Below are 24,976 nucleotides of genomic sequence, written 5' to 3' on the forward strand. Positions count from 1 at the left end.
AGGTGTCTGGGATAATGTTCAGGGGAAACTCATCTATTTCATCCTTCCCCTCAAGAGCTGGTTAGCTTTAGTCCTTGAAGCAGTGAGATTCAGCACCTAATTCTCGGTGTTTCATGCAGAGAGATGCAGTGCTTTAAGCCAACATTTCATTTGTGGTTTGAAAACTGTATTTGGATTGCATTCTGTTTTGTGATTCATGTATACGTTGCCTCATTCCTTTTCATTGGAACGTCACATCTACGGGCCTCATTATCTCTAATAGACCTTTTAGCTCTCTCAGGGTTATGTGGTTTCAAAGTACTACAAACTCATTCATGTCATTCTAATTTAAACACGATGTTGTTATTCCTGCATCTATTTTATGAACTACCCTTCTGCTTCCTTTTCTACTTACTGGGTGTTATGGGAAGTGGAAGATAGCATTCCAATCAACTGTGGAGCTAAAAAGTCTGGGTAATCGCATTTGACAAATGTTGAAACCCTATCCTCCAAATACTTGCAACACTTTCCTTCCTGACACCAGCAATAATGAAAATGTCATGGTGCTAATGAAGGATTTCTACTGCAGTCCCTTGAACATGGTCCAAATAATCATCATCAGGCATACACCATTCAGATTTCTTGGTATAGTCTTATGCATCAACTGAAGTTAGGCCTCCATTTATTTCAGGATGACAAAGATCTATTTTCTTCTAGACACTTATCCTGGAAGCTTTGAGAAAAGGCAAAAAAGAGGTTGACTGTGAAAATAAAATGATAATGGTTGTGTGTATAAGAAAGTCATCTTAATCTTATGTGTTTGCTTCTTAAAGCTCCCACAGACACAAGAAGAGAATGACCATTTGGGTTATTGTTTTTCAACAGAGAAAGTGTCACAGCAGAATTGTAGATTAGCAGAGTTGGGAGAAAGGTTTAGAAATGATCTTGTCCCATGCCCTTTATTTGCAGGCAAGGCAATGTGGTTTAGAAAGTGGTAGTGAGTTACCTCAGTAGGATATGAGGGTGAGGAAGGAGGAAGTTGATGGACAAGCAGATTCTCCGTTAGAACATAGCTTCCACCTTCCTGGAAGGGAGTGACAAACAGGTGAGATTAAGTGACCTTAGTGGAAAATATGAATCACCAGTGGCAGAATATTTTTTGAAATACATCTTGATTTATTTTCCTTCTTCATTTCTCCTCTCTACCTCTCTTCCTTCTTTCCTTACTTTCTTTTCTTATTCTTGTATTTACCCCTTGAACTTTTCTTCTATTAATTCTACCTTGTAATTTTAAACCAGAAGTAATTTTTGTCCTCTAGGGCACATTTAGAAATATCTGGAGACATTTTCAGTTGTTACAACTGGAAAGTTTGCAACTGGCATCTAGTGAATAGAGACTAGTGATGCTGCCAAATATACCACATGCATAAGATACCCCTGCCTGTGCCCTGTGCCCACAACAAAGAATTTTCTGGTCCAGAATGTCAATAGTGCTAAGTGTGAAAATCCTGTCTGGGCTGATTCTTTTCAGCAAAGAGAAGAGACCAGAGAATACTTGGAAGGGAAAAGGAGATATGATAAGGTACTTCTCAATTATAGAGAAGGACAATGGGAAACTGCTTTAGTACTGAGAAGAGAAATCTGGGGAAAGAGTCTGAGAAAGGTGAGAGGTGAGAGTTGACGTTACCCTGTGAGCCTTCCACCTCCACTTGGCCATACCTTGGAAGGAACAGAAATGCAACAGATAGCGAACTACCTACATCAGTTTGGCGTGTGATAAAATCTTAGAGCAGGATTCACATTTTTTGACCTCTTGGCCTTTGGCCTAGTTTAGAAGACTTCATACTCCTCAGAGAGAATCCAAATTCAGCTGGTGTCTTAGCTACTATGGACCTAAACCCAAGTTGTTAGTAGAAGTGGCGGAGGAAGATGCTCAGGCCAGGAAGACTGAGATAGTGCCCTTAGCTCTCCAGAGTCCACACTAGCATGGAGGAGGTCAGGAGATTACTGTGTGCCGCAGAGGGCTGCTATAGGTACTGGTTGAAGAGTTCCTCAGGGGTGTCTCTGAGTCAAGGAGTTAGAAGACTCTGAAGTGGAGAGCTGCAGGGCAGACCACCATTGCTGAGCATTCAGATCCAGACACAAGCCATCCCCGCAGGCAGACCAATGGACCTTGACCACATAGAAGTGACACCAGCCCACACATTCTGCGCAGCTGTGATGAGCCCTGAAGCCCATTGCAAGAAGTAGAGCACCACAACCCCCTGTTCCATCTCACCCCACCCCATGATATAACATGAGCATCACCTTCTATCTAATGTCTGGAGAAGAGAATGAGAACTGAAGGAGAAAGGAACCCAGAAAGGCCAATTACCTGAAAGAGATTATGTGTTAAACTAGAAGAGACCAGAAGCTTATAATTAGCAAGTACTTTTTACTGTCAGCAGTAATGAATGCTTAAGGGAAAATGAGAAATATAAAGTTAACTTCCCCCCATTTACATTCAACCTCACTACATTCTTATTCTGTGGCCATATGACCCCAGTATCTAGTACTAGTTTCTTTTTCAACACTCTTATCCACATCCATCATTTCCTCAGCTACATTCTGTCTATGATGGAGCATCTCACCTTTGAACAAACACCAGTTGCTAGGTTGGCTGCTCACCTGCCTTTGGTCTGTTTTTTCTTCTCCCATCTCTGTGGATATCCTCAGTGACAAAGGAGCTGTCTGTGTATTAAGATCACCTTATCTTAGTGGAGAAATTTATCAGTGTCTTTTATGTCCATGAGACCCGTGTCCTCTCTAAACACTGTATAGGAGATCCAGCTACATTCCTCAATACACCAGGGCCCCAGAAGGAAACATATGACACTCTTAAATGGGGAAATTGAGGCATGCTTAATAAAGGGTCTATTTGAAAAACTGTGGACAGGGTTAAGGGACATGAACAATAGGTGAAGACGTGTCTCAAAACCAGTAATGGTAGTCTGAAGGGGAAAGAGGAGGTGGTGTTATTGGAACCCAGAGACATATCTAGCTATAGAAATAACCTCTGGTAGAGGAAAAGAGTCACGGCCAATCTGTGGCCCAGCAGGGAAAAAAAAAATCAGTCAGGAAATACCTCGATCTCAGTCTCTTTATACGCTTTGATCTCTTGCTGGTAACTCTTTTTGGTCAACTGAACTGGAAACTAGGAGACAAGGGAGCTCCGTGGATGGAATTCATAGAAATCAGTGTCTGGGATGCAGGAGAAGGCTGCAGAGGGTGTCTTTAGGGACGAAATGAGAATATCCAAAACAACAATGTTTTTAGATGTTCTTTGGGTCTAACTTAGAGTTTGGGCTCTGCTGTGCATTAGAGCTTGAACAGTTTTTAATTTTTCTGTAAATTAGTTTCCTCTTCTGAATTATGGCAATATAAAAAACAGTACCTACCTCATTTAGTTGCTTTGGGGATTATGGGTAATCATACATGTAGCACACTCATAGCAGTACCAGGTGCACAGTAAGTGTTCAGAAAATGTTAGTGGCTTTTATTTTCCTGGTTCTTTGGTCTTTAGCAGGACAGGTAGCAGGGGTTCTGATTTCAGGATGCTGTACAGTCATTTGCTCCTCATGCGCAGGATGATGCCCTGCCAGGGAAATCCTGAATTTGAAGCAGAGAATTAGGTAGACTGTACCTTATAGTACTGCTGATTTCACACTTAGTTTATTTTGCTTAGATTATTAGTCTGCTTCTTCTTTCTTTAGAGGATGATTTTGAGAAACTGTTCTCCAGGAAATAAAAAATTGGTCACAATTACAGCAAAACTTTTATTGTTCTGTCGTAAATTAGGCGGCTTATTTTAGGTTCTCATAGCTCCTGTAGTGTTAGATTGGGTGACAGAATAATCACTAGACCCTTCACTTAATTCGGAAACAAAAGCTGGCCTGCACTCTCATTTGATGTAGTTCATGCTGTGGTGGGGCACCCAGATCATCCTGCCTGCTTCCAAGATGGACATGTCTATTTCCCAGTTATTGGAAATATTGGTAATTGACAGATTCCAATGACTTTCAGATTTTCCCCTGGCTGAAGAGAGTCACCTTGTCCATACCCAGTGGCTGGTCAATATGATTTATAAAGACCTGGCTGCCTTGCCTCAATTTGAGAAACTTTAAGGGGGTCAAACCTTCTCCTTTGCCCTCTGTGGGATCATCTGAAGCCTTTGTTGTGACTACATTGCAGTTTAACTTACCCCCCTGTACTGTCTTGCTTTCCTCACTCCCTCATGTGTATCAATCCCAGTTTTTATACTTTGACAAACTTCCTGCATGCAAATCTCCGTCTTGTAGTCTGTTTCCAGAGAAATCTCACCTGCAACATTTGGGGTTAAGAGTTATTTTTTATAAACTTTTCTACAGACTGTTGTATTATCTGGAATGCTCCATAAGTGTTTATTGAGATGAACAATTGCACTTGAAAAGCTGACTCAATGGGACCCTAGATTTAGGGTGATGTGATTCTCACAAAGGTCACTATTTTAATCTTTAGGATTGATTTGGATAACTAGATTGGTTACGGATAGTCTTCTTTCCTCCCTCACTGTTCCATGTGTGTTCTACAAATGCCACATTTTCCACCAGAGAGGACCCCTTCTTCAGAGAGAGGAGAGCTGTACTTTAGTTTCATAACAGTTGGGTTTCCATAAAAGAATTGCCATTCCAAAGACCAATTTGACTTGGCATTTTTATTATGGAATTATATATTCCAATTAATCAGCCCATAGACAGTAAAGCTCCATTTTGTACCCTTCACAGTGAATCTTTGAGTCTGTGCCAGATTTTATAGTTTTAATGTATGCTCAGAGCTCCTTAGGCAGAAATGTCCACCAGAATGATACCCAAGACAGTAGTGCTGTTGCCTCATGGCCTGATGTGACTCGTTAAGACTCTTATTCTAGCACTGCTATGGGAGAGTCGTGTTTGAAATATGCTATTATGATTATGAGAAAATGTAGATCCATTAGCAAAATCTTCCTTCACAAATATCAATGTTTTGGTAGCTTTCAGCTGTCTGGGGGCATTGGGTTGACTTTGCCGAGTCAAAAGACACACTTCAGTTTTGCCAGCTGGTTGGAGCAGGTGTACCAGTAATGGCATTGCCCACAGTGCATGCTTTGGAGTGCAAGCCATGGGCTCTGCTTTTAATGCTGCTAACTTGATTGCACTCCTGGCTTTTATGAAGATTTGCCAGGCTTTCAGGGCAGATTCTGTCCATGCATAAGTAGCTCAATAATGTTTTCTCATATTGCTAAAAGTTAGTTGCACTCTGATATTTCCATCATGGCCCCTGTGCCTGAATTCAAGTTCCTGCATCATAATCAAATTATATCATCCAGACTTTTAATTTAAGATCCACAGCTGTAACTAAGGTAGGAAGCAGTGTAGGGTTTACTGTGACAAAGTTTTATTTACAGTGGGATTTGCTTGGAAGTCCAGACCTCAAAAGAGAATTATTCTATGGACCCCTACCAGAATGAAATTAATGAAGGTATTGAAAGCACTGATTAATCTGTAAAACATCAAGAATAGTGTTAAAAGCCAGATGGAAATAGCTTCATCTGGTGAATGATGAGCTCCTGTGTGGTAGGCTGAAGTATGCGATGGAGGAAGCAAATGTATAACTACAATTCTAGATTAAGTCATCCTTAACAAAAAGGAGGGATTGGTGTAATATCTCAAAAACACTTAAGGCTTTCTTTCCTTTCCAATTTTGCTTTAAATTGAATTGTTGCCTACTTTAAGTTTTTGGTGAAACAGATGCACAGAGACACACAAATGGTTACATTTTAGAGAGGATATAGAAAATGGTTATTTTGAAATAGTTAACTTTGGACCTAATTGGGATCAGGTTTGAGAGGAATATTTACAAGAGAGGTTTGTGAAGAGAAAAAAATACAGTCAACTTCTAAGTGTTGAAGACCTGAGCAAACTTGAATTGTCCCCACATCTCTCAAAGGGAGAAATGCTTGATATCCATGGAGAGTTTGAGAAGTCCATTCAAATCTATACACTGTGACTAATATGGCCTATTAGGCAGGAGCACAGATAGATATTTCAGTTGTAGGAAAGACACATTCTCATGTAGAGTGAAAAGACTCACAGGAGAACTGTATATTATTTAAAAAGTTAAATGTTCATCTAGAAACTGAACATGATACAATTTGCAAAAAAAGATGAAGAAATACATCATAGGCATACCTAAAATGAAATGCAAATATTCAGTTGTAAAACCCCTAAGAGTCATATTTAAGGAATCTGTGGTCATGGTTGACCAAAGGAGACAGGGAAGGGTGTGGACTGTCACTGGAACTGAGTCTCAGGCAGAATCAGGACTTGAGGACCTGGCCTGGTTGCAGCTGCTAACTGCAGAGGTTCCAGCTGGGGACAAAGTGACATGTCCAAAGGGAGCACAATAACTAAAGTTTACAGTCTAGGCAACTAGTAAACACTGGCATGAAGAGATTACAGGGAGTCTAAGGAAAATTAATGAGGCATTAAATTGAGGGTGGGCCTCAGAGATGGTCAATTTAAGGTTAGGTGTTACTAGAAAGGCAGTTGTATCATAGAAAGCTATTCAGGGCCCCTGTCACAAGACTAGGCCTCATAGACAGACTCTAGTATGTCAGAGAGGACAAGCAAGAGCAACACAGAGCTCCAATTTTAGTACATATCTGGGAGAACCATGCAAGATTTAAATATAAGGACACTACTCTAGAATACAAGGCTGAATTCAGTTAGGAAGCTGTGGTTGAATGGTGGAGATATAATCACTTCCAAGATCAATGGGAGTCCACTTCTTCCATACTCAGGCACTCTTTGAACTAAATTTCTGTAGGTATGCTTGCTATTAATGGATGATTGCAGGAAGTCCTAACAATCAGCTAGTTCCAGTGGAATGGTTCATCTAATGGTTATCAAGTCACCAACTCAGTAATATAAGCAGATATAATCTGATTCTCACTATACCACTCACTCTTTCATCTTTTCCGTTGGTCCTTGGAATGTCTGGAGACTAATTTAGTTTGCTTCTGTTTTCATTATTCTTGCCAGTAGTGAATCACTTTGCTCCATCAGCAGCAGATTCTCTTTTAAAAGCAAATCAATGTATCTAATGGGTTTTCAGAATGGGTACTTATGATCAATGTGCATTATTTATCACAGAATTGCCTGTGTGCATATTTTTTTTCTTTAAACACTTTTAAGAAGGCAACACTCTAGGTATGCATATGGATAATATGCATAATAATCAGAAAATTAATAATTTATAAATAAAATACTAAATTAGCCTTGAAATTAAAAGAAACTCTCATCTTTCTCATCACTTGGGATGCTCTCTTATTGTTCTGGATGATTTCTAATAGATCAGTGATAAGATAAATGAAGACATCTATATATGCATCTATAGTATTATTTAATGATAGCTAATAATTGCAGCACAAATATAAACACACACACAGAAAAGATTATAGAAATAAAAAATAAGTTAGAAACCATGTCAAAACCAGCCAGAGTTAATGACACCATGCAATAAATTTGTGCATGAGCTTCCTGGCTGTCAAGTCAAAAAAGGAGGTTATCTTTCTCTGATAAAAGCATGCAGGCAAACTTTTCCTGGCACTGAAATCAAGGTTGTATAGTGTGGTAGTTACAACTGTGAGCTTAGAACTCAGTAGAAGTGGCTTTGAGTTCTAGCTCCCCCACTTATAAGTGTGGATCCTTGGGTTAATGATTTCAACTCTTTGAGTCTCAGTGTGTACATCAGAAAAATGCAAACAGCAATACCTCAGCCTAAAGGTAGCTGAGAAGTTTAAATTAGAAAACACATTTAAAGTACCTAAGGCAGTGCGTGCTACATAGTACCTGCTCAATAACTACTAGTCAAAACCCCACAACACACAGGGGCCATCCAAACCAGAAAATTCCCCTGCAGGTGAGACACAATTTAGGGGAACATAGGAAAAGCCAAAGTATTTATTTAAAACAATAGTGAAAAGTTTATACACACAAAAAGTTTAATTCTTTTCCTCTTTGAATTTTTATAAAGGTAAGATGAATCCAAAGTGAGTATTCAAGGCTCATAATAATTAATATCTGTTGCTAGCTTTGCTTTGTACTCATTTCAGCACTGTACAGGAATGAAAATATTTGCTTGATCCGAACTACTGCTGAAGTGTCATAGTCTGAGAATAACACTTGGGCTTATTCATTACTTAAGAGGGTTAACTGAGAGATGTTTATAGTTAAGTGGCTTAAGTATTTTTAAATGTGTATCAGCTCCAAGTTAGAAGTTAGAAGCATGCTTAATGTTTGAGAAGCTATAAGACATCTTTTGTCTACTCTGCATAGACTGGAGCCTTGAATGGTGTGCTCGTTGTACATGTGGATATAAATACTGTGCTGGGTTGCTTGATGCCAACTCAGCATCTCTGCTACCTCCCTCCTTCTACAATCTGCTGCATTTTGGAGAATCCAAGAGTGACATTTCCAGGCACCTTTTCCCATATGGCTCTGCCAATAGAACCAGTGTACTAGCTAGTGAGTGGCACACCATGTCAGATCTGGAAGGCACAACAAAGAAGGCTAGTATTCTCCTGGGGCAGTTGCAGCCACGACAGATGGTCACATGTGAGGTTTGAAGCAGCTTTCACCACACTGGTGCCCAAGCTGAGCGCATCAGTGGTACTGCTTGACCCTCACACTCCAAGCTCTTTCAGCAACTGGCTAAGCCTCTAAATCCCATATGTAAAACCTCTCATTGAATAAGAGCTTCAGTTTTCCTGACATGATCTTGATTATTTACACATACTCACACTCATTTATTGAGCACCTACTATATAACTTATTGTAATCATTTTACAACAATTATTTCATTTAAGCCTTCAACAGCCCTACTAATTTTTCCATTTTACAAATGAGGAAACAGAAACTCAGATAATTACAACCTCATTTAACCCCAGCAGCATTTTCCCATATATTCTGCCTTCATACTATTACTATTGATTATCTATGTTTCTTTCTAGAACAAATTATTTTATGTGTATAATAATGTCCTATTCTCTTTAGCCCACTCAAGGACACCACTATAGCAATTCCCGTTTCTCTCATACATTATTTAATATCTCTTCTTTACTGGGTTATTCCTATGGGTACAAAAACATACTTTATTTCTTCCATCTTAATCCCACTGTTCTTTCCAGCTGTTACCCAGTTTCTCAGTTTCCTTGAATGTCAAATCAAAATTTTTCTTTGTCTCCAATACCTCTTCTCTAATTCTCTCTTAAACTCAATTTAACTTCTTGTCAAAGTTATCAATGACTTCCATTTTAAACCCAAAGATCAATTTGCAGCCCTCATCTCACTGACCTATCAGCAGCATTAGATTCAGTTGATTTCCCCCTCCTTGGCACACTTTTCTTCACCTGTCTCCCAGAGGCTGGCTAGATTATCTCCTGCTTCACAGATTGCTCCAACTCAGTCTCCTTTGCTGGTCTTGCCTCTTCTCTCAGGCCTATAAAGATTGGAATGTCTTAAGGAAATTGGTCCTCTTTTGTTTTCTTTCTTTCTGTACTCTCACTCCATTGGTAGCCTTATCCAGCCTCATCATCCATAATACGAGGTATATGTCAGTGTCTAATAAATGTTTATCTCCAGTGCAGACTTCTCTCTTGAGCTTCAGCTACTGGCATCTAGTAGACGTACCAAGCTCAGTCTGTGCAAAATTACACTGCTATCTTCCCTTTCAAGCTTGCTTTTCTCAGCCTTCCTCATCTCAGTGGAAGGCAACTTTGTTTTTCCTGCTGTTCCATCAAAAGACATTGGAGTGATCTTGAACTCCACTCTTTTTCTCTCACCCATTATTTAATCTGTCAGAAAATCTAGTTATAATACCCTCAAAGTATACTAAGGATCGGGTTGTTTTTCAACATGCCTTCTACTACCTTCACTATGATCTTAGCCACCATCTTGTGTCACTTACTGATACAATGGAGTTTAACTGGTTTCCCTGTTTCCATTTTTTTTCCTGTGGTTGATTCTCATAGTCAGATTAACCTGTTTGACATAAGTCATATCATGCCATTTCTCCACACAAGACCTTAGAAGTGTTCTTTATTGTCCTCACAATGGCCTACAAGGCCCTGCACGATATGGCCTCTTTTCCTTATTTAACTTATTTTCATCTTTTTCCTTTCACTCCACTTTAGCTACGTCAGCCTCCTTGCTGCTAGAAATGCACCTTAGGGTTTTGCACTGGCTGTTCCTTCTGCATATAATGCCATCTCTGGATAACTGCATGGCTCACTTCTTTATCTCCTTCAGGTCTTAGCTTAAATGTCACCTCCTCAATAAGGCCCACTCTGACTACTATATTTTTATTTCCGTGTTGTTATTTTTTTCTATTTTTTATTTCAATAGTTTTTGGGGGAACAGGTGGTTTTTGGTTAAAGCGGTAAGTTCTTTAGTGGTGATTTCTGAGATTTTGGTGCACCCATCACCCGAGTAGTGTACACTGTTCCCAATGTGTAGTCTTTTATCCCTCACGCTCCTCCCGCCCTCCCCAAGTCCCCAAAGTCCACTATATTATTCTTTTGCCTTTGCATCCTCATAGCTTCGCTCCCACTTATAAGTGAGAATATACGATATTTGGTTTCCATTCCTGAATTACTTCATTTAGAATAATGGTCTCCAACTCCATCCAGGTTGTTGTAAATGAAATTATTTTATTCCTTTTTATGGCTGAGTAGTTTCTCATAGTATGTATATACCACATTTTCTTTATCCACTTGTTGGTTGATGGGCATTTAGGCTGTTCCATATTTTTGCAATTGCAAATTGCACTGCAAATGTCTTTTTTCATATAAAGGCTTCTTTTCCTTTGGGTAGATACTTAGGAGTGGGATTGCTGTATCAAATAGTAGTTCTACTTTTAGTTCTGTAAGGAATCTCCATACTTTTTTTCATAGTGGTTGTACTAGTTTACATTCCCACTAGCAGTGTAAAAGTGTTCCCTTTTCACTACATCCATGCCAACATCTATTATTATTATTATTTAATTATGGCCATTCTTGCAGGAGTAAGGTGGTATCTCATTGTGGTTTTAATTTTAACATAAAATGATATATAATTTATTATTTATTCCTTCATTCTCCTTCCCTCCTTCCAAATGTAGGCTACATGAGAGTAGGAATTTTTTTTTCCTTGCCGGTTTCATTCACAAGTATCCCAAGCTCTCCTAAAAGAGTACCTCGTGTATAGTGAACCATTAATAATTTTTTGTTGGATGAGTGATGGAAATGAAGTTATTTGCCTAAGGTCAAAGGATGCAACCTCCCATAGAGCTGACTTCAAAGACTGGGCTCTTTTCTGTATGTCAAATTACCTCTCGATGATCTATGTCTTTATAGTGTGTTTCATCATCTCCTCACTCAATCTTTAAAAGTGATTTTGCTGTTAGGGAGTTTCACATCTGGTCCATATGGAACTCTTGGTTGCCTCTTCCCAAAGTTACTTAGAATTTTGGATGTCAGAAAGGAACTGACTAATTTTTTTTTCTCTTGTTGGAGTATCTACCCTGTGTAAGTAAACCAATAACACTCTAATCATGGCCCAAGGAGGCAGAACTGGAGAAGATGACCCCACTCTCATGAAGGTAGACCTGGACAAGACAATCCCAATCACTAGCTAAAGGAGAGGTCACTTCTATTTTAATTATTCTCAATTACGTTTTTATCCATGTTGACAAAGTTATTAGGTATAATTTGAGAAAATATCAAAATGGATGTGTGTTTCTGGGCACAGATGATATCTTCTGTGAGGACTCTCCCATGTTAAGTGTGTCTGAGCTTTGTAGTATGATGACATTACGTGGGGTATATTCATTTACAGTTTGTTTCCCCCACTAGACCAAAGCAAGTACCTTGAAGGCCAGGACTACTTCTCATCTGCCGTTTAATTTAATTCTCACTTTATAACTCTGCAAGGTGTTTGCAAAATAACAGTCAATCCATGATATGTATGAGTGTTATGGAGATGGAAGAGGCAGCTCCCTTATGGGCTAGATAACAGGGAGAATTCAGACAGAAGTGGCATAGAGCTGATGGTCCAGAGTGTGAACTTTGGACTCAGGAGGGCCTAGTCCCAACACTGCCTCAGATATTTACCAGCCTGATCTTCAGCCTCAGTTTATGCATCTGAATGCTGACTATATATATATATATATATATTTAAAGTGAGGACTAAATACAAAGTTTTACTATAAACCCTGAGTTATGTGCCTTATAAAATTAATTCATTATTCTTATATTTCTACAAGACAAATCTGATTGCCTCTCTCCCTTGCTAATAGCCCTCCTGTGGTGGGTTGGATTGTCCCCATCACCAAAAAAAGTTATCCAACTTCAAATGCCTGATATCTGTGAATGTGACATTATTTGAAAATAGGGTCCTTGCAGAGTAATTAAGGATCTTGAGATTAAATCATCCTGGATTTAGGGTGGTCTCTAAATCCAATGTCCAGTGTCCTTATAAGAAGACAGAGAAGGGAGATAAGGCTCAGAGACACAGATCACATGAAGGTGAACAGCAATTGGAATGATGCTGCCAGAAGTCAAGGAACACTGGGAGCCACCAGAAGCTGGAAAAAGCAAGGAAGGAATCTCCCCTGGAGACTTCAGAGGGAACATGGCCTTGCCAACTATGGGATTTTCGACTTCTGGCCTCCAGAACTGTGAGAGAATAAATTTCTGTTGTTTTAAGCCATCAAGTTTGTGGTGATTTGTTATGGCAGACCTAGAAAACTAATACATCTCCCCATAACCACCGCAGAATCAATTCTAACTCCTTAACTCAGCATACAAAGCACTGTTTAGCTCATCTTATCCTTGTCTGTATCTCCAGCCTCTTCTTTTGCCGCATTCATTTTTCTATTAACTCTTAATCTTTGTCTCCCCCTACACTGATCCTTCTGCTTGGAATGCCATTCCCACCCTTCATTGCATTGATAACTCTTGGTCCTTCTCAGAAACCCAACTCAAGTGTCATTTCCTCTAGATCCACCCTGTCTATATGGTAGCCACTAGTCACATGTGACTGTTGAGTACTTGAAATGTGGCTTGTACATGAAGGAGCTGATTTTAAAATTGCATTCACTTTTAGTTTAAATTTAAAAGCTGAAGCACTATTAATTTTTAAAAATCTTTTCATGTAGAAATGATACTATGTTAGATATTAATTTAAAAAATAATATTGAAATTAATTTCGTTTGTTTCTTTTTCTCTTTCTTAACAAGGCTAGTAGAATATTTATAATTCCATATGTGGCTGATACCTATAGGTTTGCATTGAGCTTATTGAGCCTGTTCTCTGTTACTAAGCACCAGCACACATATACCTCATTATATGGAAATAGTACTTTATGTATCAGCCTCCTCCATTAGGAAAGTGTTTTTTTTTTTTTTTTTTTTTTGAGATGGAGTCTCACTCTATTGCCCAGGCTAGAGTGCAATGGTGCAATTTTGGCTCACGCTCACTGCACCCTCTGCCTCCCGGGTTCAAGCAATTCTCTGTGCCTCAGCCTTCCGAGTAGCTGGGATTACAGGCACCCACCACCACGTCTCGCTAATTTTGTATTTTTAGTAGAGACGGAGTTTCTCCATGTTGGCCAGGCTGGTCTCGAACTCCTGACCTCAGGTGATCTGCCGACCTTGGCCTCCCAAAGTGCTGGGATTACAGGAGTGAGCCACCTCACCCGGCCAGGAAGTTTTAGATGGTGGGAATGTAACTCATTTTCTTTTTGTACCCCTGTGCCTAGCTCAGTACTTGGTATAGAGGAAGTGCTCAGTAAAGCTTGGCAGAAAATAGCTTTAGATGAGCTGCCCATTCTTGGAACCCCTGTAGCATGCCTTTAGTAAATCAGCCATCCCCTGAATCATAGTTGTTCGTTTGGTGGTCTGCCTGATGAGACTGGGCCACAGGAGTACAGAGGGCATGTCTTCTCTGCCTTTGCATCCTTGTTGTCTGGTACGTAGAACTGCTGAATACCAATCTGGATGGTATGAGTTTCCGTTGGGTGAGTATTGTGACAAAAATATCTTTCCTCTGACTTCAACCCACTCGCTACAGTTTAAGCAGTCTGTCTTTGAGGCTGGCCTCTGGCGATGAAGAGCAGCTCTTCAATCATGACCATCTCCCCACTGATTCCCTTGAGTTCCCTCTTTCCCTTCTCATCTTCTTGGGTGCTCCCTTGTGGATTCAGCAGCGGCACACAGTGCTCTGGGATGAGTCCTGCTAGTGCTGATGCACCCTATTGTCTGCCACTTGTGTAAAATCCCTGTTTCCTGACTCATTTCCAGTCTTGGATTGATGAGGTGGCAAGAGTAGAGTCTGTGTGGTGATAAAGAAGCTTTTGTGGGTGAGTTGGTCCAAACCAGCCATCCAGCCTTTAGTTTCACATGCCTCCTGCTTGGATGTTATGACTTAAACATAAAGATTCTCTTGATCTATCAGCTCAACCAACACTTGAGAGTAAAGACTTTCATTCATTCAGTAAACATTTATGAATGAGGCAATGGGTTGTGAAAGCTGCTAGGCACTAGGGTTGAGATGGGAGGCACAGGGTGAATGAGTCATATTTGCTGACCTCAGTTCGTCTGAATTCTAGGGGAGGTGATAGGTCTGCAGTCAGTGCAATGGGTGCTGTGATAGAGGGAAACACAGAGGTTCAGATAGGCCCACAGGCAGGGCAGCTCGTCCATTCTCCACTAAGCATCAGAATCAGAGAGACCTGAGTTTGAAATCTGATTCTGTCCCTTATTAATGGTGTGATCTTTTAAAAAAATTTTTTGAACTTTAGTTTTCTTATCCACAGTAACAGGAGATGTAATCTTTATCTGTAAGATTGTATTGAGGATTATGTGGAATGATTTGCACAGTATGTTTATAATCATGACCACTTCCAGTATTCAACAAATGGCTATTATTATTATTTCCTTAGATTTGTCATGCCTGTGATGTCTGGCTTCTGAGACAATGGCCCTCTCTTTCCTTCTTGGCATATATTAACCACTATGGGTTTTGCAATCAAAAGAACAGTGTCCAAGACCCAATGATACCCAGGACACCAAACCCTTTTTGCAGCCACATTGGTTGACTTGCTTTTCCCAGTATGTTCGATAAAATCATACCAAGAACCGTATCTCACACATTCCTTTGCTTGGAATTCCCGTCCCTGTCTTCTCCATCTACTGTATTAAAATCTTATGTGGCCATGAGGCTGTCTCAGGAAGCCTGTCCCTCCCACCACTGTCCACAGCAGCTTGTCCCTTCCGGGAGTTTCTGCAGCAGCCCTGGTGCTTCAGGGGGTGCCCCCTTGTAGCAGCCTCCTTATCACAACTTCTCATTTTCCTCCAATCCTGTGAAGGAATTTTGCTTTATACATGTTCTGTATTCTTACCACCGTTTTCAATGAATAGATCATTAATAAACAGTTGTTCTTTAAGGGAGAATCTAACACACATTCTGTAATGTTTTCCCCTGTGTCTGTTGGGAATAATTTTGGCTGCAAGTAAAAGAAAATGTGACTTAACCCAAATGGTTAAAAAACTAAACCCCCCCCCAAAAATGGTTAAAAAACCAAAGGGTTCTTGTTTAAACAAGAAGCCTGGAGGGAGGCAGTGTTAGTGTTCATTTCTTAGCTCTGTGATGTTAAGGTGTTTCGTTGGGTTGGCATCTCTATAATTCTCCTGGCTTGTCATATTTCTCATGCTTACCAGACTTCTTCTGCAGCCCCAAAACCCTCTTCTTTATGCAATTATGTCCAGAGGATAAGGTAGGAAAATATAGAAAAAAGAGAGAGAGAAAGAGAAAGAGACAGAGGTCTTACTGAGGGTCATTTTCCTCTCTTTATCAGGGAGGGAAAAGCTATCTCAGAAATCTCCTTATGTCTTTTGGCAGGCACTGAGCTCCATGGAACCCTTAACTGTAAGGAAGGTTGAAAATGCAAGTAAGTGCCTGCCTTTTAAAATTTCTACAGTAAGAGTAGGTCCAGGGTCAAGGGTGCTGGCAATGGGTGTTAGGGGCTAAGCGAGAGTTCTTCCATGTGTCCTCAGTGTAGAGTTGACATAAATTAGTATCATAGACATCATTACACATTGAGGGAGAGCTTATAGAAAGAAACACCAGGCAGTGGAAACTAGCGAGCTTCTGGGAGTAGAATATGGAGGCCAACTGCATCCCTTCAGAGGAAGGCTTAGACTTTTTTTTTTTTTTTTTTTGAGACGGAGTCTCACTCTGTCGCCCAGGCTGGAGTGCAGTGGTGCGATCTCGGCTCACTGCAACCTCTGCCCCCCAGGTTCAAGCAATTCTCCTGCCTCAGCCTCCTGAGTAGCTGGGATTACAGGCGCCTGCCACCATGCCTGGCTAATTTTTGTAGTTTTAGTAGAGTCGCGGTTTCACCATCTTGGCCAGGCTGGTCTTGAACTCCTGACCTCGTGATCCACCTGTCTTGGCCTCCCAAAGTGCTGAGATTACAGGCATGAGCCACCGCATTCGGCCGACTTCGACATTTTAAGACTACGTGAGAATGGATGCCACTCGGATAACCCAGGTTAGGGAATGCACGGTTTGGGGAGAGGGAATGGTTCTGGGAGAATGATGAAGAGATAGGTTTGGTATGAGTTTTGGAGCTTGGATCAAAGCAAGATGTAGGAGCAAGAGTAGTTACTGCTGGAGTACAGGTGGGTTGGTGAAGCAGATTGGGGGATATTGGATGAAATGTTCCCTTGAGTATTACCTTTGGTTTGTTTTCATGAAAGCTAACCCAGAGACAAGGATTTGGGTGTAAATAGTTTCTTTGGGAGATGTTTGGGAGCCTGTGGCAGAAGTGAGAAAAGGCAATAAGGAAGGGAAAAAGCTAATAAAGGATGAATTAATGAGCATATCACCACCATGGGCAATTGAAACTTTATCCCACTGTGGATCCCTGAAAAATTATTGTAAAATATACTCCAGAATTGTCCTTCCAATGAGATGAAGAAATTGAAATATCTATGTACCATTTTCCATCTCTCATTGGTGGGGTCAATTCTGTCAGCATTACCTCCGTGAAACTTTTGACCTATATTACCATGTGGGGTTGAGCATGGCTCCACAACCAGAAGATGATATAGGGTGCCATTGGAAAGTATGCGAATTGTGTGCAATTGAAAGGGGCTGAGATGCCATGGGGAGGGCACCCACCATTTCTGATACTGGTAGCATCTCTTGGTGATCTAAAAGGGAATAAGAAAGGAGGTACAACAGCTCATCTACTGCAGGCACAGAGAAAATAGTTCAGCACCCACCATGAGGATGGAAGGCAGTATAACCAGCTACTATCTTTTCAGTGACACTCTGAATAAATGGTTCTCTATGCAGACACCTATAGGCACATCTTGAATAGCTATGTGTACTTGGAATGAAACAAGAGCTGCAAAATTCTCCTTGAAGTTTAAGTATCTATAAGTTTCCCTTAGGAGCAATGCTGGATACTTTTACAGTCCCCTCTTAGTAAAATCAGTCAGCCTAGAGTCCTGCTTAAGACATGATTTCCAAGACCAGGGGTGGGTGAGAACACATAGTTGGGCCAGCCACCTGTGGTATGAGCTGGTGTGAAAAAACAAGAGGGGAGATCAGATAACTCTCCTGAGAATTTAAGTTTGAAACTTGGAAAATCTGTTAGTTTAAGTCAGTTTCTGCCATCATTGAAGCTGAAGTGGAAAAAGAGTCCTAATAATCCATATATATTTATCTTCCAATAAATAAACACCCTCCATTTTTAAGTTAACTTGAGAGGGTCTCTGATGCTTGTTAACTAAAAGAACCTAAAAGGAAACATGAATGTGGATTCATTTCCATTTAGATAGTTGATCATGGGAATATATTGATTTCTTTACCTTGAGATATTCCTTTTCTCTCTCTCTCCCTCTCTCTCTCACACACACAGACACAGACACACACACAGACACACACACACACAGACACACAGACACACAGACACCCCCCCAGCCGGAGAGATAAAATGAATCAATTGAGTTGGGTTAAGAGTATTATAAAGAAATTCTTTTTTTTCTGTCTTTCATTTTGTACTTAAAGACATTCAAGATTCAAATATTTATTGGCTCTCTCCTTGAACATTTTGAACCTGCTCTATCTACCCACCTGCCCTCTGTTTTTAGCCTTCACAGCTCTTAAGGCTTTGTCTTTTGTGCAAGTTCTTCTGGATTGATATTTCTTGGTTTTCTAGGGCAGTCTTGATTTCAACTATTCTGTCCCGTTGTCTCCATATACCATCAGTGTCCCAGAACTGCCAATATTTTGGCATTTAAACTATATCTCTCAGACAGCCTAATTTCCAGAAGTGGAAAAAAGTTCTTTGTTAGATTTTGTGTCCTGATATTTGGTCTGGAAGATAAGGTCATCATAGCCTTATTCTACTATTCTTTCAGGTCTTAAAATTTGTGAGTTGTCACTTGCTTCTCCTTGAGCAGGTATAACTTATGCAGCCTTCGTCATTGAAGCCCTGCATTATATGAAATGAGACGTGTATCAGACTTTATTATTTTCATGCTTCCTTGGAAAACCTATTACTGGGGATCAGCACATCCTATGGAATATTCAGTGGAGGAGAAGATAAAATGTGGACATCAGTCCTCTGGAGCTGAGTGAGCTCCCTGCCCCACACCAGTGAGGATTGGATGGGAGGATGAAGCTGAGTTAAGAGTGCTATGCCATTCTAAAGACATGCAAATCTAATTCTTCTTCTCTCAAAAACATTTTGTATTTGCTTTCTATGGCCCTTAGAGATAGAGCAATTATTCTTACTAACTGAATGGTCAGAAAAAAGATGTATTTCAGTATGACTGCTATGCCCCTATGGTACTCATTGCCCTTGTTGAGCTATCTTGTCCTAATTGACTTTATCCATGACTAGACTCTGAGGTTCATGAGGGTGACGGAGTGTGGTCCTCCTGCATGCTTAGCTTGGTCCTGGTTTGTAGTGGGTGATAAATATAAATGGAAAATACATGCAGGAGTGTGTTCTCAGAGGCAGCACTCTCAGGAGTGCGCTGGATTAGTGTAATTGTTATTGAATTTTATGTAGTAGATTCTTAAATTTTTTTCATCTCTGCTATTTCTGAAGAGTTGCAGACATATGATGCTTGATTAATTTAAGCAAAATTTATGATCAGGACCATCTTGTTGTCATAATTATTCTGTTTTTAAATGTTTACGCTGATAATGAGGATGAAAGTTTATTTACTTATGGGTTGAAGTTGGCAGTTGAAAAAAACAAGAAGTAAATTAGTTTATTAATTTATTAATTAGACTTCTGTAGTCATTTTAAACAATTGCTCATTTGGCTCTTTTCTTATTAATTAGTTTAATGATTGTTTGTTAAATAATAATGTATATGTAAGTTCAACATTTCTTTCATTTTACCCTTGTTTCTAAAATCCAGTCTTAAAAATGGGAATGGTAATAACTTTTGCTTAGATAGCTAATAGAATATTGAAATAATAAATGAGAAACTAATCATCCAAGGAGATTCAGCATAGTGAAGATGATGATAATAACTGCAAAAATGATAGCTATTTTATTGAGAGATAAATATGTCAAATATCATAAACTGTTTGCACGTAAAACTAATATAGCTCTTGCACAACTGATGTTACAGATGAGGAGAAGGCACAGAGTGATTAACTTGCCCAAGGTCCTACACAGAGCTAGTAGACTGAGGAGTAGAGATTGAGATGCTACAATTGTGAATCATAAGGAGAATCACTTGGGTTTCAGTTTTAAGAAAGGGAACCAGTGGTTTGGAGATGGATAAATTTTATTTAAAAAGTTTCACTTCTTATAAGATGCAAGATCCTATAAGTTGTCTGAACTTCAAGATGGCAATCTACTTGGATATGGATTTTTCAAGACTTGTCTTTGAAATTAGATTGATAGTGAGAGGCTTAGTGCCTAAAAGGGACAGGTACATTTGTTCACGAGGTTGAAACTCCTGATTAGTGCAACCTTAGTATTTATGTGAGTCACACCTCCACCAGTGAGTCCACATTGTTATCTGTCTTAGCTTTTCCAAATTATGCTTGTGAACATTACTTACAAGGTATACGAATGGGTGTTAGGTTCAAAATAAGGTTCCTTTGATCAAATAAATTTGGAAGATTGTATCTAACAAAATGAAATTAGTTTCATGACACAGTATTCAGGGTTCTAAACTACATTGTGAGTGTCCAACAGGGACATAAAGTAGGTAGCATTTCTCAAACTTATTGATGGCCTTTCTCAATTTTTTTTTTTTTCTAGAGAAGCTTATGAGACTCAATGGCTCACAGAACAAACATGTTTTTGGAAATGCTCTTATTTCTACATTGTGGAAATGAACATTTGTACCTATTTATATAAAGAAATACCATCTAGACACGTGTTATGTATAAGGAGGAAGAGAACTCAAAGAGTGTGTAAGGTAGTGTGCTCCAGTGGAAAGAGATAGAAGCTTATAAATTTTACCGTTTTCTTCTAGTTCTCCTTAATTTGCTGTGCAATACTGGATAGAAACATGACCATTGTGTATCTTTGTTTCCCTATTTAAAAATTAATGATGAAACAGGTTGATAATGGTGGGGAGAATGGGGAACAGGGGCGGGAAGAAAAGAAGAAAAGGTACTTGATGATTAGAAAAGGAAACATAGTATCAAGTAGTTAGGCAAAAGCAATACATTCAGATCTGTTGCACAGCATGGTAACTATAGTTAATGACAATGTATTGTATGTATGCTAAGAGTAGATTTTAAAGGTTTTTACAACAAAATAACGATGAGAAGTAATGGACATTTTAATTAGCTTGATTTTGCCATTCCACAGTGTATGCATATATCAAAACATCATGTTGTGCATTGTAAATTTATACAATTTTTGTCAATAAAGATTAAAAGAAATTGACAGAACAAAAGTAGCTAATTGTCATCATATGTCCAGTATGTTCATTCACTTGTCATTCATTCATTCCTTCAACAGCTATTTTTTTTCTGTTTACTGTGTGCTAAGAATAGGAGGATGAATAAAACACATTTTCTGCCCTTTTCGACCTCTTAATCTGAAGATGAGGGGAAATAAACAATAAAGAAGGCAACAAATAAACAAAAATGACACAACTAGCTGTGAAATTGAAAAGAAATAAACTTGAGTGAAGTGATGGGGCATAATAGAATTAATTTCAGCTTCATAAGATATAAGGACATGTTCTCTAAAGACCCAGAGGGGAGCAGGCCTCCCATTGGCCTCTTTGATAGGGGAGGAGGATTGATTTCTCCCACCCCCACATAAACCTTCATGGGGCTTCCCTTGATAGCTTTAAAATAATCTATCATTTCATTGGTGAGTCATAAATGTAAGTGAAAAACTATGTTTATATTTGTGATAACTTCCTGCCCAGATGTGCCTTGAAATGTTTCCAATTCTAGCAAATGTCCTGATGTTCCATTATGATTTTCATGTAGGTGGAGCAGAGGAGAGACCCAGTGCTGGATGCCAAAAAATTTGTGTCTCAGCTCTGCCACAAGTGGACTGAGCCATCTGGGCAATTCACTTGAACTTTCTCAGCTTTATTATTTTCCCTTTTGAAAAACGAGGGCATAGGATGCATTGTCCCCAGTGTTTTCTAGCTCTTAAATATCCATTCCAGGTTCCTTAGGCCCTTGGTCTTGTTCCACTCTTGTCTTCATCATTTCAGTTCTGATGTTGATGCTGCATCCTACTCTCTTCAGCTGTCACTTGTGATTTAGCTCATTCTAGCAAGTTTATGAGCTTAAAGGAACCAGCAGGTCTCAGACTTCTATATCACACAAATAGAAATGTTAAGAAGTCATCCCCCATGCTAGCCATTTTACGATTGTGGAAGGCTAATTTAATACAGGAAAGTTTAGGTAACTTCAGATGGAGGTGCCCATTTACTCACTGCCATGGGTCAGGCAGCTCAAGTTAATATCTCTACACTAATTGAATACATGAATCAGAGAAAATGATAATTTGTCACGAGTATGTGTGTGCTTAAAAAATGGGAATAATGAAAAACTAACAGAAGACAAATTGAGCTGTAAGAATTTTGTAAATGGAAATTTCTGCCCGAAAAAAAAAAGAGTACAAAATATATCGAGGAGCCTTGGAGACTCCTAGCCGAGCTTCTCATTTTTTCCTGGCTGGGCCGTTTTTCTTTTTAGGTATCGTTCGGTATCATAAATAAAATTGTCTCTGCTGGAAAGGCTCTGAAGACCTAGGGAGAAAGGGGAAACTGCTGGCTATGCCTAATCAGAGTAAACGGATGGGGCTTACTCCTAGGAATTCTTCATTTTTAGACACTGGCGTGTGTGTGTGTGTGTGTGTGTGCGTGCGTGCACGTGTGCATGTGTGTGTGTTTGTGTGTGGTGTATGCACTCAAGTGCATGTTGCATTACCTGGCTGTACACTCCTGGCATGGCACCTGAAGACTCCAGCTCAGTTTTCTGGCAGGTTATTGTCATTCTTTGTCATTAATAGGAAAAATGTAGTGGACCTGGAGATGTTCTGCCAAGATTCCTCCTTTGATGAAGGACTTATTGTCCCAGCTGTTGGGACTGCCTCAGCTACAGAGGACCACCTCCCTCAGTGTCAATCCCTTTACTCAGGGTGGCCCACATCCGATGAATGATTGATGAAGGGGACAGTGTTCTGGCCTTCTTACCCCAGCTTAAGATAATGCTGAAGGGCTCCTGATGACTCCTCAGTTGGCAATACATTGTAGGGATGGCATTGCCGCCAACTTCTCCCTCTGCCCAATTCTGCTTCTTTCCTCCCTCTCTCCCAGAGGTTGGTCCCACGGGCACTCCTTAATAAACATCCTGCAAAGCCAGTCTCCAACTTAGAGTTGCTTCTGGGAAACCTGTGACAGAAGACAATAATATGTTTGTGAAATGCAGATCGGATCCTGTTATTTTGTTGCTTAAAGTGTCTCTAGGTGGAAGTCCAAACTCCTTAGCAGGGTTTAAAGGTCCTTCAGGAACTGAGCCTTCCTCATCTTTTCACCTCCATCTCTCATTGCTGACAACTTGCACCCTGAGCTCCAGTTTGGCATCCTTCAAATGTCTCAAGCATTCCTATACTCCAAGACTTTATATATAAATAATATCTTTTTTGTTTTTTTTTGCCTTGCTCTTGCCTTCCTTGTTTTCTTGACAAACTTCTATCATTCCGTCAAGACACATCTTACATCACAATGACAGTTCACATTTATTGGGCCCTTCTGATGTGCTAGGGACTATGACTGTGCAATGTGCATTTTTAATCCCTAGGCATTTATGAGGTAGATATTATCATCATTTCCATTTTGCTCATGAGAAAATAGGGTACAGAGAGTTTAAAAAACTTGCTTAAAGTCACAAAATTGGTACACAGTGGAGCCCAGACTCATGGAGGTAAATTTACCCTTATTCATTATACGAAACCACCCTCTATGTTTCTTGAGAGAAAGCACATTTTACATTTCTTTTTAAAAGGTCTTTTAAAAAGACTTTTTAATATTTAATTTCAACCATTTATAGAGACCTTACTTTCTTTTCAGCTTTATTGAAGTATAATTGATAAATAAAAATTATATATATTTAAGGTATACTACTTGGTGTTTTGGTATATGTATACCTGTGAAAGAATCACCACAATCAAGCTAATTTATATCCAGCACCTCACTTAGTTACCATTTTATTTTTCTGTTTTTCTTTTTACTGGCGAGAGCACTTAAGGTTTACCTGCTTAGCAAATTTCTAGTTTACAATGTAGTATTGTTAACTATAGTTACATTGGTGTACATGAAATCATCAGAACATATTCGTCTTGTAAAACGGAAAGTTTATACCCTTTACCAACATCTCCCCATTTTCCCTCCCTTCAGTCTCTGATAGCCACTGTTCTACTCCAGCTTCTGTGAGTTTGACTATTTTAGATTCCATATGGAAGTGAGATCATGCGGTATTTGTCTTTCTGTGTCTAGCTTATTTCAATTAGCATCATGTCCTCCAGGTTAATAATGTTTTTGCAAATGGCAAAAATTTTTTCCTTTTTTGAGTCTGAATAATATCTCATTTTACATATATATACATGTATATCAATCTATATACCTATGTATGTCTGTACCGATCTATATATCACTATATAGAATATATCAGTACGTCACTATGTAGAATATATCAATATATTTATATATTAGTATATATATCAGTATATTTATATAGATATATAAATATGGTATATATAATATATAATATGGATCTAGAGCTATATTAAATATGGTTATATCTATATATTGAATATATCATAAATATATACATATGTATAATATGTATATTGATATACAAATATACATGTATATCGATATACATGTGGATACGGATATAGATATAGACATATATGTAGAAATAGGTATATCTGTATATTGATATATAAATATATAGATATATTAATGTATGTAGACATAAATATATCTATATGTAGTATTGATATTATATAATGTAAATATATAGATGTACCTCTATGGATGTACCTATGCCTACATATACATGTATCAATCTACATATATTTATCAATTTGTATATCGATATAATAATATATCTATATATCATATATTGATCTATATATGTTTATATATCAATATCTGTGTCTCATATATTGATATATATCTACATATAAATATCTAATATATCTATATATCTCTCTATATAGGTATATCAAAGTATAGATATACCTATGTCTATATATATATATGTCTGTATCAGTATCTGTATGTGTATCACATTTTCTTTTTTTTTGTGATACTTTAAGTTCTGGGATCCATGTGCAGAACGTGTAGGTTTGTTACATAGGTATACATGTGCCATGGTG

General features: G+C 39.0%; 1 long non-coding RNA gene across 2 annotated transcripts in view; it reads left to right on the plus strand.

The window, feature by feature from the left end:
* LOC112204754 (uncharacterized) overlaps positions 1-24,976 on the plus strand; it is a 768,426-nt gene that overhangs the window by 100,811 nt on the left and 642,639 nt on the right. The gene's annotated exons all lie outside the window — the stretch shown is intronic.

Source organism: Pan troglodytes, chromosome 9 (genome assembly GCF_028858775.2).
Source record: "Pan troglodytes isolate AG18354 chromosome 9, NHGRI_mPanTro3-v2.0_pri, whole genome shotgun sequence".
In the NCBI taxonomy this organism is placed as follows: Eukaryota; Metazoa; Chordata; class Mammalia; order Primates; family Hominidae; genus Pan; species Pan troglodytes.